Genomic DNA, 10,286 nt, shown 5'->3' with positions numbered 1-10,286 from the left:
GAGAGCCATGTCCGTGTTAAACAGTTGAACTAGGACGTGAGTGAGAGTGTGTGTGTGTGTGTGTATAATTACATTTGAGTGTGCGTGTGTATGTTTGAGTGTGTGTAAGTATTTGAGTATCAGTTTATATGTGTATAATTCAATTTGTGTGTGTGTATGTTTTTTGAGTGTGTATAAGTGTTTGAGTATCAGTGTGGGTGTATATATATATATATAATTCAATTTGCATGTGTGTGCTTTTTTTTGAGTGTGTGTAAGTGTTTGAGTATCAGTGTAGATGTGTATAATTCAATTTGTGTGTGTGTATGTTTTTTGAGTGTGTATAAGTGTTTGAGTATCAGTGTGGGTATATATATATATATAATTCAATTTGCATGTGTGTGCGTTTTTTTGAGTGTGTGTAAGTGTTTGAGTATCAGTGTGTGTGTATGTAAGTGTTTGAGTATCAGTGTGTGTGTATAATTCAATTTGTGTGAGTGTGTGTGTATGTGTTTAAGTGTGTGTAAGTGTTTGAGTATCAGTGTGTGTATAATTCAATTTGTGTTTGTGTGCGTTTGAGTGTGTGTGCACGTGTGTTTGAATGTGTGTAATTGCTTGAGTATCAGTGTGTGAGTGAATGTGCGTGAGTGAATGTGTGTAAGTATTTGATTGTGTCTGAGAGTGTTTGATATGATTGAATATGCGTGCCCGCTTTAGTGTGAATGTGTGTGTGTGAGTAGTGTGTTTGAGAGCGTGTGTGTGCGTGTTTGAATGTGTGACCGTGTGTGTGTGTTTCTGTGAGTGTCTATGTGTGTGAGAGAATGTGCGAGTGTGTGAGTGTTTGAATATGTGTGTGAGAATGTGCGAGCGTGTGAGTGTTTGAATGTGTGTGTGTGAGTGTGTTTGTGTGTGTGTGAGAATGTGCGAGTGTGTGAGTGTTTGAATGTGAGTGTGTGAGTGTGTGTCTATGTGTGTATGAGAATGTGCGAGTATGTGAGTGTTTGAATGTGAGTGTGTGAGAATGTGCGAGCGTGTGAATGTTTGAACGTGTGTGTGTGAGAATGTGCGAGTATGTGAGTATTTGAATGATTGTGGGACTGTGTGAATGTGTGTGTGAGAGAGAGTATTTTACTATGTTACTGTGTGTGTGTGTGTAAAACAGGGTGAATGTGTGAGTTTGTGTCTGTGTGAACATGTGTGTGTGAGAGAGAGAATGTGCGGGTGTGTGTGTGTCTGAGAGAGAGAGAGAATGTGCGGTTGTGTGTGTGTGAGAGAATGTGCGAGTGTGTGTCTGTGTGTGTGTGAGAGAGAATGTGCGATTGTGTGTCTGTGTGTGTGTGAGAGAGAATGTGCGAGTGTGTGTCTGGGTGAACGTGTTTGTGTGTGTGTGTGTGAGAGAGAATGTGCGAGTGTGTGTCTGTGTGTGTGGGAGAGAGAATGTGCGAGTGTGTGTCTGTGTGTGTGTGAGAGAGAATGTGCGAGTGTGTGTCTGGGTGAACGTGTTTGTGTGTGTGTGAGAGAGAATGTGCGAGTGTGTGTCTGGGTGAACGTGTTTGTGTGTGTGTGAGAGAGAATATGCGAATGTGTGTCTGTGTGAACGTGTTTGTGTGTGTGTGAGAGAGAATGTGCGAGTGTGTGTCTGTGTGAACGTGTCTATGTGTGTGTGTGAGAGAATGTGCGAGTGTGTGTCTGTGTGAACGTGTCTATGTGTGTGTGAGAGAGAATGTGCGAGTGTGTGTCTGTGTGAACGTGTCTATGTGTGTGTGAGAGAGAGAATGTGCGAGTGTGTGTCTGTGTGAACGTGTGTGTGTGTTTGAGAAAGAGAGAATGTGCTTGTGTGTGTGTGTCTGAGAGAGAGAATGTGCGAGTGTGTGTCTGTGTGAACATGTGTGTGTGTGTATGTGTGTGAGAGAGAGAGAGAACGTGTGTGTGAGTGTTTGACTGTGTGCGTTCTATTATATCTCATCATAAACTCAAATAAATACACGCATTAATTACAGTGGCGTCGTTTTTTATATGTATATATATATTGTTTAAAAAAAAGTCAGATACATCCTGTTTGTGAATTGAAGAATTGGACGGAGTGTTGTTTGAGGGTAGAATGATGCGGTGTGGGTGTGGGTGTGGAGTATATACTGGATGGAGGTCGGATCCCATCGCGAGCAGATTTAATATTACTGAGCGGCCATAACCTTGATTTAAATATTATGCAGGTGACCATAATCACTCAAGGTCATAAAACCACTAATATCGGGACACGGCGAGCGAAGTTTTGGAGGTGTACTTTACGAGGTGCGATAATATAACGTGTGCAGCAGTTTTAAATAGAGAGAGAGAGAGAGAGCGAGAGATGCTATTAAAGGTAGCGCTGGCAGAGAAAGACAGTCCAGACTGTGGCAGATGCACAGAACGGCTAAGAACCCTCGTTTTTACCGGGAGCTAAGATCATCACAGAGAGAGAGAGAGAGAGCACCGAACAGAATATTTGGGGGCTGCACAAGGTAAGGTCTAAATTGCAGAATTTATTCCAAATAGTCTGCACACAATATTAATTTTTTTGTACAATTTTCTCTGCACAAATGTACACACTCTATCTACACCTATATCCATAATACGTTTGACTATTATACGTGTATCTCTCTACCTAGATATCTAATATATATTTATCTATGATGCATTTATCTGTCCACCTATTCATTTATACATATGTATTTATTGTATACTTAACTATTTTATATATATACATATATTATATATATATATCTACCGCTCTGTCTGTTTTATACTTATCTAGTATGTATTTAACTCGCTACCTGTCCATCTATACATCTATATTTATTGTATAATTAGCTATTATATAAATACATATATTATATAAAAATCTACCTCTTTATCTGTTTTATATTTATCTAGTATGTATTTAACTCGCTACCTGTCCATCTATACATCTATATTTATTGTATAATTAGCTATTATATAAATACATATATTATATAAAAATCTACCTCTTTATCTGTTTTATATTTATCTAGTATGTATTTAACTCGCTACCTGTCCATCTATACATCTATATCTATTGTATAGTTAGCTATTATATAAATACATATATTATATATATATCTACCTCTTTACCTGTTTTAAATTTATCTAGTATGTATTTAACTCGCTACCTGTCCATCTATACATCTATATCTATTGTATAGTTAGTTATATTATATATATACATATATTTTATATATCTATCTATCTGTTTTATATTTATCTATTATGTATTTATCGCGCTACATGTCCATTCATACATTTGTATATCTTTTCACATATCTATCTCTCTTTCTATCCATCTATCTATCTACCGTGGTATCTGATTCTATATATCTAACTATCTATGTGCTCTCTCTCTCTCTCACTCTCTCTACACATATATATAATTATACACTTTTATATACAAATCGAAACGTGACATGAATGTGTTTGATGCCAGTATTTTAGCTCTGTGCCTTTTAATTTGCAGCTATCTGTTTAATTCGCTCAATGGAACTATTCGTTACTCTTTCTGTGGTTACTGTAGGTGTCGGTGGTTTCAATTCTGCTCTGCCTTTCTGGGATGGGTTATCTTTATTTTGCCTGGGAGTGGGGAGCGGAGGATTGGGGGATTGAGACATTTGGTGTTTTATCGTCCCCTCGCCGCACTGGCCGGTGTTAAGTTGAAGGCCATCGAGTGGCGGAGAGGTTGATTCGGGGAAGATGGAAGAGAAGGGGTTTGGCGGGGGTGGGGAAGGAGGGGAGAGAGGCGAACACACACACACACACACACACACACAAATCGAAATTTCTGGATGTGGTTTAGGTAGTTTCATGTTGTTGGGAATGTCCTACAGAATTCTGCAAGAAGAAACTGCCTTTATTACGTCACTGATATCGCTTCATTTCCAAGGCCGACACGGCGCAGAAATAAAACCAGGAACACAAATATCTATCTATATATATATGGCAGAGAGAGGCGCAAGGTCCTGGCTACAGGGGTAGAGGCAGAGAGAGAAAGAGAGAACGAGAGAGAGGGTGTGTGTGTATTAGCACCGAGATGATTTGGGATTGATATCTGAGCTTATATTTTGTTTTTTTGTGAAATTGCTTAAATTCCCAACAATATCAAATTGCCTTTCATATAAATGTGCCTATAATATTTTAAGTTGCACGGGGAGAGAGAAAGGGTACGAGAGAGATTAGCGGTGTGTTCAGAAAATGCATTTGGTTTCTGGGGCGCAAAGGTTTTGATTTAATTGCAAAGATTCGAGTGGGTGCATGATGACATTTTTACCATGAAACTAGTTTTTTTTTTCCCTTCCCGTTAGCAAAACGTGGGGATTTTTTACGGGGGGGATAAAGTTGGCGGGAGCAGAACTCAAGAAGCCGGGATTGTAGCAATGTTTTTCGTAATTGTGTGTGTGAGAAAGAGAGAAAGAGAGAGAAAAAGAGAGAGAAAGAGAGGGAGAATTTCGCTGTAATACCCAAGACGCGATATCTTCATTTTTGAGCCCATTTTGAATCTAACTGAAAGCACCGTGTGTGTGTGTGTGGATGTAGCTAAGCGCCTCTGTAAAAATAAATAGCAAACTGCTTCGAAATATGGGGCAGCCCTCGCTGCAAGGCGCGGACCAATTTTCTGAGATGAGGCGAGTCAAATATTACATGGAAACTTCAGGCAAAGTCAAAGCGATGCAGGAATTAAAATGCCTGTTCTCGTTAAATTGGCTCCCGCTTCCTCAGTATCAAGCAAATTGTAACAAGATTTAGGTCAGTACGGCGGATTCAGAACCTTATTACGGGTTCAGATATATATATATATAGAGAGAGAGAGAGAGAGAGAAAGAGAGAGAGAGAGAGAGAGAGACAAAGAGAGAGAGAGAGAGAGAGAGAGACAGACAGAGAGAGACAAAAAAAATACAAAGGGACAGAGAGAGACAGAGAGCGACACAGAGAGAGAGAGACAGAGAGAGACAGAGACAGACAGAGGGACAGAGACGGAGAGCGACAGAGACAGAAACAGAGAGAGACAGGGAGCGAGACAGAGAGAGACACAGAGCGCGACACAGAGACAGAGAGAGACAGAGAGAGACAGAGAGAGAGACAGAGAGAGACAGAGACAGAGAGAGAGGCAGAGAGGGACAAAGACAGAGAGAGACAGATAAAGAGAGACAGGCAGACAGAGAGCGACAGAGACAGAAAGAGAGAGACAGAGACAGAGAGACAGATAAAGAGAGAGTCAGACAGACAGAGAGCGACAGAGACAGAGAGAGACAGAGGCAGAGAGAGACAGAGAGAGAGAGACAGAGAGAGAGAAAGAGGGAGAGAGAGACAGAGATAGAGAGACAGATAAAGAGAGAGAGAGAGACAAACAGAGAGCGAGACAGACAGACAGAGAGCGACAGAGACAGAGAGAGAGGGAGAGACAGACAGAGAGACCGATAAAGAGAGAGACAGACAGAGAGCGACAGAGAGATAGAAAGAGAAACAGAGACAGGGAGAGAGATAAACCGTTTTCAATTCAAATGTATTGATTGTACGAACGAGTGATTAAAAGGAGAGGGTGTGAGAGAGGCAGGAAGGTAGAAAGAAAGAGGGAAGAAAGGAAGGAAAAATTATAGAAAGAAAATAATTAATAAATATAGGAAGGAAGGAAGGAAAGAAAAGGCTTTAAAAAAAATCAGAAACAAAGAGATAACGAAATATAATTTAATTCCGAGTGCAGCTAACCAGTGCGATCAATGTCTGGACGGACAAGGGGATACGAGAGCTGCTGTAAACTTGAGCGAGGGACGGGTGCGTGTCGGAGGAGCCCTGTCGATGGGAGAGGAATGTAATCAGGAGGGAGAGGGACAAGGGGAGGGGAGAGGAGGTTAAGGCAGACAGAGATGTCGACGCCACGGGAGGTGGTCGCGATGCCGGACTGAACGGAATCGAAATGGAAAGTTTCAAATGAGTCTTAAGGAAACACACCCGCTCGCCTCGCCTGCGAAATTGGAGCGAAGGAGGGTGGGTTAAATTGTGGAGTTTGGAAAATGTCTCCCTGTTTGTGTGATTGCGCGCGGGGGAGTTTTTTCTTCCTGTGTGTGTGTGTGTGTGACAATTCTAAATTGTAAAAAGCTCTCTTAAGATTTGCCGTTTAGCCTCGAGAGAGAGAGAGACAGAGACAGAGAGAGTGTGTGTGTGTGTAACAAGTCTGAAGGTTTTTTTTTTCTGTTGGTATGTTAATACCGACAGAGCGGGTTTGCAAACTCGCTATCTTCCTAATCTCTTTATTTCCAATCGATTATGTCTTCTGCAGCAAATCTGTTTTGGGGTGAAACATGATTTCTTTATTTCTGCTAATCTGTGCGGACAGGGAGAGGGGGGGAAAGGAGACATTTTTAAATATATATTCTAACGTGTTTCCCAACGCAATGTACAGTAGTTTTAGCCCCGAGACCGTTAGCTCCTTTATATTTTCGAATGTGTTCCAAATTTGCAACCCACAAAAAAAAATTCGGCCGAAAAATGAAGGCCTACAAATATTTGGAGCGAATTAAAGGCGAGCTTGCGTGTGTTTTATGTTTAAATATGAAACACTTTGTGATGTAGCTTTACCTCTCGTTATTTTTGGTTAAACCCCCCGCTTACCCTCTTCCCCAACGCCCCCCCCCCTTACACACACACACACATATACACTTGGATGATGTTGGTAGACAAACATAGAGACTGAGAAACTGAACGTGATTCACTCTGACTGTGTGTGTGTGTGTGTGTGTGTGAGCGTCTGTCTGTGTGTGTGTGTGTGTGTGTGTGCAGAGCGAGGGAACAGCGCAAATATTTTTAACGACTGCACATCATAATCGCGTCAGGAACCCTGTCTCTCTCGCTCTCTCTTTTTTTTGAATACTTCAAACCTGCCTCTGCCTTGCAAGCGTCACTTAAAAACCTGAGGCACAGACAAGAGAGGTGTATTGTCACAGCCCCGCTCGCGAGTATCCTCTGCACCGTAAGCCTATATTATACTGCTATATTTTATTAATTTATCTATATATATGTGTGTGTGTGTGTGTGTGTGTGCGTGTGTGAGGATTTCCGTCTGGCAAAATTAACACTAACCTCTTTTGGGGGAAGGGGTAGCAAGGGGAGAGATGTGTGCACACAGACCCGCGGGTAAAATTGTTGGAGATTGTGAGCGGTGTGTTATCCACTCGAGATAGCCGGGCTTATAACGGTGTCAGGGTCTTGGGGGGTGGGGAGGGAGAGGTGCGTTCGATTTGGCGTCTGACCGAACATGCTTCAGAAAACCAAAAACTTAAATAAAATCGCAAACGCCGCTGAATATTCGCTGCGTTTTCTAAGATGAGCGAGCGTTTTTTATCGAACAGATGGAGGTGCACGCGGGTTTTATTTCACACACTCTGTCTCTCCCTTCCTCTCTCTCTCTCCTTCCCTCTCTCTCTCTCACTAAGGCAAATGACTCAGGTGAAGTTTGAGAGAGGGGAGTAAGGTGGGGTTTAGGGGGGGGGGGGTTTAAGGCGGTGCTGGTGGCTGAGTGTGAACCCCGTTTATCTTTACCGTCTGATTTCCTGATAGCTCCATCTAAATAAAAGTGCAGCTTATATCGAAAGTGCGCGGGGTGCACAGTATTACCGCTCAAAGAGTCCAAATTGGGCAGTGGTGAAATTTCCCAATCGTCCCGTCTCTATCAAAGCTGCCACCAATTGTCCCATAGACACACTCACGCCGCGAGATTGCGTCGCTGGCAAATCAGATTCCTGTGTAGAAAAAGCGATTATTTTCGTCTCACTCAGCTCCCTCCAGAAAAAAAACAAAAGTGGTGTATAGTCCAGAGGAGAAGGGAGAAGAGACAGAGAGAGGGGGAGAGAGAGGGGGGAGTTCGAGATACAGAGCCAGACAGACAGATTATAAAGCAACAGTGAAAATAGTCAGAGAGAGACAGGGGAGGGGAGAGAGGGAGAGACAGAGAGAGAGGGAGAGAGAGAGACAGAGGAGCAGAGGGAGAGACAGATAGAGAGAGAGAGGGAGAGACAGAGGGAGAGAAACAGAGAGAGAGAGAGAGAGTGAGACGGAGAGAGAGACCCAGAGAGCGAGAGAGAGAAATAGGCAGAGAGAGAGAGAGACAGACAGAGAGCGAGAGAGAGAGGCAGAGAGAAATAGACAGAGAAAGAGACAGAGATAGAGAGGAGAGACAGACTGAGAGGGAAAGAGAGACAGACAGATAGATAGAAAGAGAGAGAGAGACAGAGAGAGACAGAGATAGAGAGAGAGCGAGACAGAGAGAGAGAGAGAGAGCGAAATAGAGAGAGAAAGAGACAGAGATAGAGAGGAGACACAGACAGAGGAAAAGAGAGACAGAGAGAAAGAGAGAGAGAGAGAGAGAGAGAGAGGCAAAGAGAGAGAGGGACAGACAGACAGAGAGAGAGAGACAGAGAGAGAGAGACAGAGAGAGAGACAGAGAGAGAGTGAGACAGAGAGAGAGAGAGAGACAGAGAGAGAGAGAGAGAGAGAGATAGACAGAGAGAGCGAGAGAGACACAGAGAGGGAGACAGAGACAAACAGAGAGAGAGACACAGAGAGAGAGAGACAGAGAGAGAGACAGAGAGAGAGTGAGACAGAGAGAGAGAGAGAGAGAGACAGAGAGAGAGACAGAGACAGAGAGAGAGAGAGACAGAGAGACGATGAGCGAAAAATCGGCACATAGACTGACAGGGGGAGACGGGGAGATAGAGAGAGACAAATATACTTTCCACACCGCGAACTTGAAGGTGTTTTTGAAAGGAGGAGGTCGTCGGGTTTGATTCGCCGAAGCAATTTGTCAAAGGCGCCGGATCTGAGTCCACATATCCCAGCCCATCCCCTCCCAGCCCCCGCCCCCTCCCCCCAAATAAACAACACTCCCCCCCCCCCCACCCCCACACACACCCCACCCCCCTCCCCGCTGAGGAGGTATGTTATGGGACCCGCCTTCCGCTCCGTCAGCGCAGGAATCCGCCAGCGAACCGCGGCCCGAACCGCCCCAGTTCTTCGCTCCCCCCAACCCCCGGCCACCTTTTAAACACCCCTCCCTCCCCCCCCCCCCCCCCACTCCCCTGCTCTCCTCCCCTCCAAACTTCCCGCTAGTTTGGGCAGGGCTATAATAAAGAAAACACGAATGTTGAGTGAGTGAGGAGACCGGAAGGAGGAAGGGATAATGCTCTATCTTGTCTGTCCCCTTTCCCACCCCCTCGCTCTCTCTCTCTCTCTAGATATATATATATATATATATATACATTTATAAATGTAATCGCTTATATAATTCCCACCCGCAATGGGGAGGATAGTTCCTTGAAGGGAGAGGATGGAATCCGGAGGACGAACAAGCCGCGAGCAGGTCAGTTCCTGAGTTTAAAATACAACCGGCGGCGGGAGGGCGGTGGGGTGTTAATGCATCGTTTTTATTTAAAAGGATTCGTGTGTGTGTCTGTGTATGAGAGAGAGTATGTGTGTTTGGGGGTGTTTGTTTGTGTGTGTGTGTTTGTGTGAGAGAGTGTGGGTGTGTATGTGTGTGTTTGTGTGAGAGAGTGTGGGTGTGTATGTGTGTGTTTGTGTGAGAGAGTGTGGGTGTGTATGTGCGTGTTTGTGTGAGAGAGTGTGGGTGTGTATATGTGTGTTTGTGTGAGAGAGTGTGGGTGTGTATGTGTGTGTTTGTGTGAGAGAGTGTGGGTGTCTATGTGTGTGTTTGTCTGAGAGAGTGTGGGTGTGTTTGTGTGTGTTTGTGTGAGAGAGTGCGGGTGTGTGTTTGTGTGAATGTGTGTGTGTATGTGTGCGTTTGTGTGAGAGAATGTGAATGTGTATGTGTGTGATTGTGTGAGAGAGTGTGTGTGTGTGTGTGTTTGTGTGAGAGAGTGTGGGTGTGTTTGTGTGAGAGAGTGTGGGTGTGTATGTGTGTGTGTCTGTTTGAGAAAGTGTGGGCGTGTGTCTGTGTGTATGAGAAAGAGAGAATGTGTATTTGGGGGTGTCTGTTTGTGCGTGTGTGTTTGTGTTAGAGATTGTGGGTGTGTATGTTTGTGTGAGAGAGTTTATGTGTGTATGTGTGTTTGTGTGAGAGTGTGGGTGTGCATGTGTATCTGTGTTTGTGTGAGCAAGTGTGGTGTGTATGTGTGTACGTGTGTCTGTGTTTGTGTGAGAGTATGTGTGCGTCTGTGTTTGTGTGGGAAAGTGTGTGTGTGAATGTGTGCCTGTGTGTGTGTGTGTTTGTTTATGTGTGAGTGTGTGTGTGTGTTTGTGTGAGTGAGTGT

This window comes from Pristiophorus japonicus, chromosome Y (genome assembly GCF_044704955.1).
Source record: "Pristiophorus japonicus isolate sPriJap1 chromosome Y, sPriJap1.hap1, whole genome shotgun sequence".
Lineage (NCBI taxonomy): Eukaryota > Metazoa > Chordata > Chondrichthyes > Pristiophoridae > Pristiophorus > Pristiophorus japonicus.
This window is presented reverse-complemented; position numbering follows the sequence as displayed.